Source organism: Pistacia vera, unplaced genomic scaffold, assembly GCF_008641045.1.
Source record: "Pistacia vera cultivar Batoury unplaced genomic scaffold, PisVer_v2 Contig312, whole genome shotgun sequence".
Lineage (NCBI taxonomy): Eukaryota > Viridiplantae > Streptophyta > Magnoliopsida > Sapindales > Anacardiaceae > Pistacia > Pistacia vera.
In genome coordinates, this window is record NW_022196127.1 from 323,253 (window position 1) to 333,422 (window position 10,170).

The 10,170-nt window shown below is 36.6% G+C and overlaps 1 pseudogene; it reads left to right on the forward strand.

Annotated features, from left to right (window-relative positions):
• The first annotated feature begins 618 nt into the window (after positions 1–618).
• LOC116136378 lies at positions 619–6,488 on the forward strand (annotated as a pseudogene).
• The last annotated feature ends 3,682 nt before the right edge of the window (positions 6,489–10,170 follow it).

A 10,170-nucleotide genomic window follows, 5' to 3' on the forward strand; every position in this document is an offset into this window, starting at 1 on the left:
GATTCAGATTGATAAATTGAACCCAAAATAAATAAATTACATACTATGCTAACTTTGCCGATTCATAATTTGCATATGGCAATAAATCACATTGCAAAATTATATCACTACGTTATAAGTTTATCTTTCAAAGTTGCAAATCTATCATTTTATTATCGACATCGAACAGTAGATTATCATATATACATACAAATTATATTTATGTTTGTAGATTGCTTGGGAGGATACACAAAGGCCAGCAAAGAGACGTCTCAAGTGCGAAAGAGAAATGAGCAATATTTATATTACATTACTTTGGGAAAATAACCTCTACATTGCCTTGATAAGATATGTTCACATTTCTCATCTAAGCTCAATGTTTCAAAGGTGCTGAACTTAAAAGAGAAATGAGCAATATTTATATAACATTAATTTGGGAGAAGGGGATATGTTCGAGTAACATTACTATTCATCTGGGCCATATTGAATGCCTTCCAGTCATAATCTAAAGTTTCATATGAGAGTAACATTACCTATATGTTGTACAACAACCTAAAATAGAGAGAATTAATAAAGAGTTTCTTATGGTGAGAATTACTATTAAGAAATTTATATTATGTTTAATTTTTTGTTTGTAGTATGCTTGGGTTGGTACGAGAAGAAAATATGAAGGTTAGAAGAGATTCTAATACTGGTGGTCAGGTATTTATTCACAATTTCACATTTTCTTTATTTATTATTTTTGGGTAATACCGTAATACCATTAATCTCTTTAATTTTCATAATGTGTATTTATATTTTTAAAATTTTGAACATTTAGATTGTACTGGCACGGTAACCTGACTGAGCTGGTACAAGGTCACGCTACATTTCTAGTCTAATTCTTGGATACATTTTTCCTATGTCGTTGAACTTGCAAGAGCCTTGGCCAACACTAAAGGAGATCATCGTGTGGATCTCTTGACAAGGCAAATTGCCTCACCATTGAGACGTTGTCTTGCCCTGTCGACGATAGTGGCAGTTGCGGAGCCTATATCATCCGCATCCCCTATGGTGCTCGCAATAAGTAATAATCTTGGCCTGATCCAAGCTTTTACTTTGAATATTTTCGGAAGAATTGCTTTAATGTTTGTGTTATAGGTATATGGCAAAAGGGTCACTTTGGCAACACATACCTGAATTTGTTGATGGTGCAATAAACCACATTGTTAACATGGCAAGGGCTCTAGGTGAACAAGTGAATGGAGGAAAGCCAACATGGCCTCATGTGATCCATGGCCACTACACCGATCCAGGAGAGGTGGTAGCTCACGTCTCTAGCGCCTTGAACATGCCAATGGTGCTGACAGGGCACTCATTGGGGCAGAACAAGTTCGAACAATTGCTTGAGTGAGGGAGGCTGCCTGAGGACATAAATGCAACACACAAGATAATGAAGAGGATTGAAGCTGAAGAGATGGGCTGGATGCTACTGAAATGGTGGTGACTAGCACCAGACAAGGATGGTGGTATGTTTAACCTCAAACTTAACTAACATAAGAATGTCCTGAAATTTTTTATGTACAAAAAATAACCTTGATCCGCACTTTGCTCGTAATTCCCGTGCTGATCACTTTTGTTGCATCAGGTTATACCACCAGGGATGGACTTTAGCTATGTAAGAACACAAGATTCATTGGAAGGTGATGCTAATCTCAAATCATTGCTTACCTCTGATTGAAATAATAGAAGGCATCTACCTCCAATGTGGTCCAAGGTCAATCATTCTCTCTTCTCAAACTTGAATCTTCATTACTAAACTTGATGCATCGAAGTGATTCCAATTCGTAGATGTGTTTTAATACCATCTATTTGTTTAATATGATTTTCCTTTGTAGATAATGAGATTTTTCACAAATCCTCACAAGCCAACTATACTTGCACTGTCTCGTCTGACCCTAAGACAAATGTCACCACATTGCTCAAGGCTTCTGGGGAGTGCTGGCCCCTCCAAGAGCCAGTCAACATGGTGAAAATTGTGTTTCACTTCAATGACTTATCGTATAAATAGGGCTCTGACAGAATTGGTAAACTTCAAGCTAATTTACTGAGGGATTAATATTGCCGACACTAATACAAGGAAACAGAGATGATATTAAAGAGATGTCTAATAGCAGTTCAGCTGTTCTTACCACTGTTTTAAAGATCATTAACAAGTATGACTTTTACGATCAGGTGGCTTATCCAAAGCATCATAAGCAATCCGAAGTTCTTGAAATTTATCGTTTCGCTGCGAAAACAAAGGTAAATTGTTCATCATTTTATCCAATGCTCTACGAAAACACGGAATCCGTGTTGCCTGGTTGGTTAGAATTTTACTGGTCATTGCATCAAAAGGACACCTATAACTACCTTTGGTACTTAAGAAATGATGATCAAATATATAAGAAAACACTCATCAGCAGCGTACTTTAGGCTCGTTATGCTTGTATTGCCAGATCAATCTATGCAACTCCATATTTTCAAAACATATTAGCTTAGATTAATTTCTAGACGTTGACATACTTTAACTCTTTCCTCTTCCTTGCAACGATAAATTTGCTAACAGTATTTCTATGACGGCTTTGTCTCTTGAAGGGAGATTTCATCAATCCAGCTCTTGTGGAACCGTTCGATCTCACACTCATTGAGGTATCTCTGTGTTCCATTCTAAAATGTTGTATTGACTGAATCCTTCAATTCTTAGTAACACTCTGAATCTTATAAAAGGAGCACTCGATAGACGAGAAAAAATTCTGAAGCATTATAAACATTTAAGCCTAAATATATCAAAAAAAAAAAATCTTGATATATTCCACTTGTATCTTGCAGGCAACTGCCTATGGTTTTCCTATTGTTGCCACAGAGAATGGGGGACCTGTGGACATTGTGAAGGTTCCAAATTTCTCATCCTTCATAAAAAGTTGTGGTAGAAGAAATGCATACCTAGACTAAAATTATGCAGAATTAAAAAAATACCTCATTGTATAACACTCCAAACTATGAAATTATGACAGAAATAGCTTTGATAGGAAATTTTGGCCACCTAATGAATTAATGATAGTATCACCTTATGACTCAGACTGATAGTAACAGAGGACTCTGTTTTACCAGGTGCTTAACAATGGTCTCCTAATTGACCCGCATGATCAGAAAGCCATAACAGATGTCCTCCTAAAGCTAGTGCTGACAAAAACATGTGGTCTGATTGTCTAAAAAATAGACTCAAGAATATCCTCCACTTTTCATGGATAGAACACTGTCGTAACTACCTCTCACACGTAGAACAGTGTAGGAACCATCACCCCACCACACATCTTGAGATCATGAAAGTTCCTGAAGAACCAATGAGTGACTCTAAAGGATGTGGAAGATCTTCTTTAAAGTTCTTCATAGAACGAGACTTCAAGCTTAATGGGGAGCTTGATGCAGCAACATGACAGAAAAAACTCATTGAAACCAACACCCAGAAGGCTTCCTTAAATGGCAGTGCTAGTGTCACTCACACTCCTAGTAGAAGGCAGATGCTATTTGTAATAGCTGTCGATTGCTATGACAGCAACGACAATATCACAGAGAAGTTACAAAAAACAATCCAGAATGTGATGAAAGCAGCAGGATTAAGTATAGGCTTGGCCAAGTAGGCTTCATATTGGTTGTTGAAATATGACCACTTTTTGGTAATTGATGAAGAAAAGGCAATCAAGAAAGAAGGAAAGGCAAGTAAGAAAAAAAGGCAAATAAGAAGAAAAGGAATTTATGTTTTAGGCAAATTTCTAGTTTAGGAATTTGTAATTAAAGAATATTTGTTTTCCTTTTACTTTGAGTTTTACTAGAAAAGAAGAATTGGTTTAGGACTTTATTTAAGTTAAAATAGGAGAATAATTTAAATTAGAAGAGTTCTATTTGGAATAGGAATATGAATCCTAGTAGAATAAGAATGTCTTATTTTACCTATAAATAAGAGAGTTAGAACCAATTCAAGGTTATGAGAGAGGAAAGTAAAGAAAGAGAAAATGTGAGGATACAAGGGATTTTGATGTAAGGGTCCTACGTGTATCGAGTAAATATCAAAGGGTATTAAACACCATAGGAACAGGATGTCTACCTAAGTAAAGGTACTAGGTTGATGGTGTGATGAAACATTTGTATCGTATTCATATTATTATAGTGAAAACCCTCTCATCCGTGGATGTAGGTGAGTTATGCCGAACCACATAAAATATCGTGTGCCTATTTTATGTTGTTATTGTTGTTCCTTATTTTTATGTTTTACTCCTCCAATTTTAGCATAGTATCAGAGCTTATTTTCTTAAGGGAACTACGGGAGAATGGGCCTAAGGAAGATGAAGCAAAAATTACAAGGTGATGGTCTGTAAGAATTTCGGCGACAGGATTGACGAGAGAAAGCCATCGAGACTCTAACCAAAGGTGAAGATGAAACTTGGTGCCTATCAGGGCCAAACTATCCTCGACCCGACTCATGCCAAGCGCCTTAAGGGAGAGGTCGGTAGGATGACCATGATGACAAAGGTGTCATCGAATGTGGGTGGGAGAGAGTGTCACGCCGAGCACTCGAAGCAGAAGAAGGTAAGTAAGGTTGTCAACTCCAAAATTCTCACATTGGGCAGGAAGGAGGTTCTTAAGAAGATGAACCGGAGAAAGAAAAAGAGAGACTCTAACATGGGTTGAAGAGAAGAAGCCAGCACTAAAGATGGTAGGCTGAAGAAGAAAAAGCCAACACTAAGGGTGGAAGGCTAAAGTTGTAGAAGAAAGGAGGAGTAAGAGAATGAAGAACAAGCTAAGAAGATGAATTACCAAAAAGGTTCAAGGAGGAGTGTTGGAATGTGAAGACTTTTTGGTAATTGATGAAGAAAAGGCAATCAATAAGGAAAGGCAAGTAAGAAGAAAAGGCAAACAGGAAGAAAAGGAATTTAAGTTTTAAGCAAATTTCTAGTTTAGGAATTTGTAATTGAAGAATATTTGTTTTCCTTTTACTTTGAGTTTTACTAGAAAAGAAGAATTGGTTTAGGACTTTATTTAAGTTAAAATAGGAGAATAAATTAAATTAGAAAAGTTCTATTAGGAATAGGAATATGAGTCCTAGAAGAATGAGAATGTCTTATTTTACATATAAATAAGTGAGTTAGAACCAATTCAAGGTTATGAGAGAGGAAAGTAAAGAAAGAGAGAATGTGAGGATACAAGGGATTTTGATGTAAGGGTACTACGTGTATCGAGTAAATATCAAAGGGTATTAAACACCATAGGAACAGGATGTCTGCCTAAGTAAAGGTACTAGGTTGATGGTATGATGAAACACTTGTATCGTATTCATATTATTATAGTAAAAACCCTCTCATCTGTGGATGTAGGCGAGTTATGCCAAACCACGTAAAATATCGTGTGCCTATTTTATGTTGTTATTGTTGTTCCTTATTTTTGTGTTTTACTCCTCCAATTTTCAACATAGTATCAGAGCAGATTTAGATTCTTAACATGGTATCAGAGCAATTGGTTGTATTATTGTACGATTCTTAGCATTGGTAACTGGTTCGAGTTTACAGGAGACAAGAAGCAATCAAAAGCTGCCCAGTAAATATAGAAGATTTTGATGCAATAATATGGAACAGTGGAAGTGAACTATATTACCTGTGGAGAGATACGGTGGCTGATTGGGACTACGAAGCCCATGTAGAATACAAATGGCCTGGTGATAATGAGAGATCAATAGTGATTAGGCTTGCAAGGATAGAACATGGAGCTCAGGTTGTTGACATTGCAGAGAACGTGGATGCGTGCGGTTCCAGATGCTAGCCTTATAGCAAAAAACTAGGAGCCAGTGTAAGATTTTTATGACAATGTTCAAAAATACTGATATAAATTGCAGGTAATACCTTGAAAGATGCATTTTTTGGTAACAAAACCAAGGACGAACTTAACATACAAATGGTAGACTCGAAGAGTAGTAGATGACCTTCACTGAAGGCTACAGATCAGAGAATTCTGATGCAACCTTGTCTACACACATGCAGCATCAAGGTTAAACGTGGTACCACTATTTGCATTAAGAAAACAAGCTCTAAGGTTCGACTTCTTTTCACTGCATATCATAATATTGTACAAAATCATCAAATCAGACCAAGATCAATCAGTTGTAGTAAAGTGAAAATTGAAATCTCCTGTACGTTTGTGTTGCTACCATGTTCCGTGCAGGTATCTATCAATCAGGTGGGGAATTGATCTTTCAAAAACAGTCGTGTTTGTGTGAGATAAAGGAGACATAGACTATGAAAACTTGCTGCCTGGCCTCCAAAAGACTATAATTTAAGAGGCATTGTGGACTGTAGCAGTGAGAAACTTCTTCATGGTGAAGAGAGTTCTAAAACAGAAGATTCAATTCCACAAGACAGCCCAAACATTGCCATGTGGAGGAAAGTTATGAAGCCCACAATATCTTTGCAGCTCTAAAGGTTCTTGAGATCAAGTGATTATGATCTTTACTATATTTTCCTTTAGTGTTTATATTCTCATCGTTAATGCAAAAGCACGGATATAAGTACTATACATACAAGAATATACATCTCAACTTGTGAGATATTTCAATTGTACAAGTACAACAAAGTACTAAATATAGAATAATGTGGAATGTAAATTTGTATACATGGCATAATTTACTTATTAAAATCTTAAAAACAATCTGAAATAACATTTCGAAAATACTCTATAAGCAAAAGATGTCATAATTGTAAAATGCTACTCAAAACGATTGAACTAGATCCGGGCTAACAACTAAAGTCATTTATCATATAATCCCTTCGCAGTATAAGTTCTAAGGATCAATTCCTATTTTTGTTTCGCATTTGATTACCTGTCAACTACGAATTTGTTTCTTCAGCCTTTTGAGTTGTCTAAGTTTCATTGCTATTATACTTTTCTAAAATTAAAGATTCACTTCCACCTTGTATTCCTCTCCGCAATCACATTTCAGCACATAGGAAAGTCCCTNTTGTGGAGAGGAATACAGGGTGGAAGTGAATCTTTAATTTTAGAAAAGTATAATAGCAATGAAACCTAGACAACTCAAAAGGCTGAAGAAACAAATTCGTAGTTGACAGGTAATCAAATGCGAAACAAAACTAGGAATTGATCCTTAGAACTTATACTGCGAAGGGATTATATGAAAAATGACTTTAGTTGTTATCTCGGATCTAGTTCAATTGTTTTGAGTAGCATTTTACAATTATGACATCTTTTGCTTATAGAGTATTTCCGAAATGTTATTTCAGATTGTTTTTAAGATTTTAATAAGGAAATTATACCATGTATACAATTCTACATTCCACATTATTCTATATTTAGTATTTTGTTGTACTTGTACAATTGAAATATCTCACAAGTTGAGATGTATAGTCTTGTATGTATAGTACTTATATCCGTGCTTTTGCATTAACGATGAGAATATAAACACTTAAAGGAAAATATAGTAAAGATCATAGTCACTTGATCTCAAGAACCTTCAGAGCTGCAAAGATATCGTGGGCTTCATAACTTCCCTCCGTATGGCAATGTTCGGGCTGTCTTGTGGAACTGAATCTTCTGTTTTAGAACTCTCTTCACCATGAAGAAGTTTCTCACTGCTACATTCCACGGTGCCTCTTACAATTACAGTCTTTTGGAGGCCAACCAGCAAGTTTTCATAGTCTGTGTCTCCTCTATCTCACACAAACGCTACTGTTTTTGAAAGATCAGTTCCCCACCTGATTGATAGATACCTGCACGGAACATGGTAGCAACACAAACGTACTGGAGATTTCAATTTTCACTTTACTACAACTGATTGGTCTTGGTCTTATTTGATGATTCTGTACAATATTATGATATGCAGTGAAAAGAATTCGAACCTTAGAGCTTGTTTTCTTGATGCAAATAGTGGTACCACGTTTAACCTTGATGTTGCATGTGTGTAGACAAGGTTGCATCGGAATCCTCTCATCTGCAGCCTTCGGCGAAGGTCATCTACTACTCTTCGAGTCTACCATTTGTATGTTAAATTCGTCCTTAGTTTTCTTACCAAAAAATGCATCTGTCAAGGTATTACCTGCAATTTATATCAGTATTTTTGAACATTGTCATAAAAATCTTACATTGGCTCCTAGTTTTTTGCTGTAAGACTAGCATCTGGAACCGCACACATCCACGTTCTTTGCAATGTCATCAACCTGAGCTCCATGTTCTATCCTTGCAAGCCTAATCACCATTGATCTCTCANTGCTACATTCCACGGTGCCTCTTACAATTACAGTCTTTTGGAGGCCAGCCAGCAGGTTTTCATAGTCTGTGTCTCTTCTATCTCACACAAACACTACTGTTTTTGAAAGATCAATTCCCCACCTGATTGATAGATCCCTGCACGGAACATGGTAGCAACACAAACGTACTGGAGATTTCAATTTTCACTTTACTACAACTGATTGGTCTTGGTCTTATTTGATGATTCTGTATAATATTATGATATGCAGTGAAAAGAAGTCGAACCTTGGAGCTTGTTTTCTTGATGTGTGTAGACAAGGTTGCATCGGAATCCTCTCATCTGCAGCCTTCGGCGAAGGTCATCTACTACTCTTCGAGTCTGCCATTTGTATGTTAAATTCGTCCTTAGTTTTGTTATCAAAAAATGCATTTGTCATGGTATTACCTGCAATTTATATCAGTATTTTTGAATATTGTCATAAAAATCTTACATTGGCTCCTAGTTTTTTCTGCAAGACTAGCATCTGGAACCGCACGCATCCACGTTCTCTGCAATGTCATCAACCTGAGCTCCATGTTCTGTCCTTGCAAGCCTAATCACCATTGATCTCTCATTCTCACCAGGCCATTTGTATTCTACATGGGCTTCGTAGTCCAAATCAGCCACCGTATCTCTCCACAGGTAATATAGTTCACTTCCACTGTTGCATATTATTGCATCAAAATCTTATATATTTACTGGGCAGCTTTTGATTGCTTCCTGTCTCCCGTAAACTCGAACCGGTTACTAATGTTAAGAATCGTACAATAATACAACCCATTGTTCTGATACCATGTTAAGAATCTAAATCTGCTCTGATACTATGTTGAAAATCGGAGGAGTAAAACATAAAAATAAGGAACAATAATAACAACATAAAATAGGCACACGATATTTTACGTGGTTCGGCATAACTCGTCTACATCCACAGATAAGAGGGTTTTCACTATAATAATATGAATACGATACAAGTGTTTTATCACACCATCAACCTAGTACCTTTATTTAGGCAGATATCCCGTTCCTATGATGTTTAATACCCTTTGATATTTACTCGATACACGTAGCACCCTTACATCAAAATTCCTTGTATTCTCACATTCTCTCTTTCTTTACTTTTCTCTCTCATAACCTTGAATTGGTTCTAACTCACTTATTTATATGTAAAATAAGACATTCTTATTCTACTAGGATTCATATTCCTATTCCTAATGTAACTCTTCTAATTTAAATTATTCTCCTATTTTAACTTGAATAAAGTCCTAAACCAATTCTTCTTTTCTAGTAAAACTCAAAGTAAAAGGAAAACAAATATTCTTCAATTACAAATTCCTAAATTAGAAATTTGTTTAAATTCATTTTCTTCTTGTTTGCCTTTTCTTCTTACTTGCCTTTCCTTCTTGATTGCCTTTTCTTCATGAATTACCAAAAAATGTTCACATTCCAACACTCCTCCTTGAACCTTTTTGGTAATTCATCTTCTCAGCTTGTTCTTCATTCTCTTACTCCTTCTTTCTTCTACAACTTTAGCCTTCCACCTTTAGTGTTGGCTTTTTCTTCTTCAGCCTACCATCCTTAGTGCTGGCTTCTTCTCTCCAACTCGTGTTAGAGTCTCTCCTTTTCTTCCTCAGGTTCATCTTCTCAAGAACCTCCTTCCTGCCCAATGTGAGAATTTTGGAGTTGACCACCCTGCCTACCTTCTTCTGTTTCGGGCGCTCGGCGTGATACTCTTTCCCACCCAAATTCGATGACACCTTTGTCGTCATGATCATCATGCCGACCTCTCCATTGAGGCGCTTGGCATGAGTCGGGTAGAGGATAGTTTGGCTCTGATAGGCCCCAAGTTTCATCTCCACCTTTGGTTGGAGTCTCGATGGCTT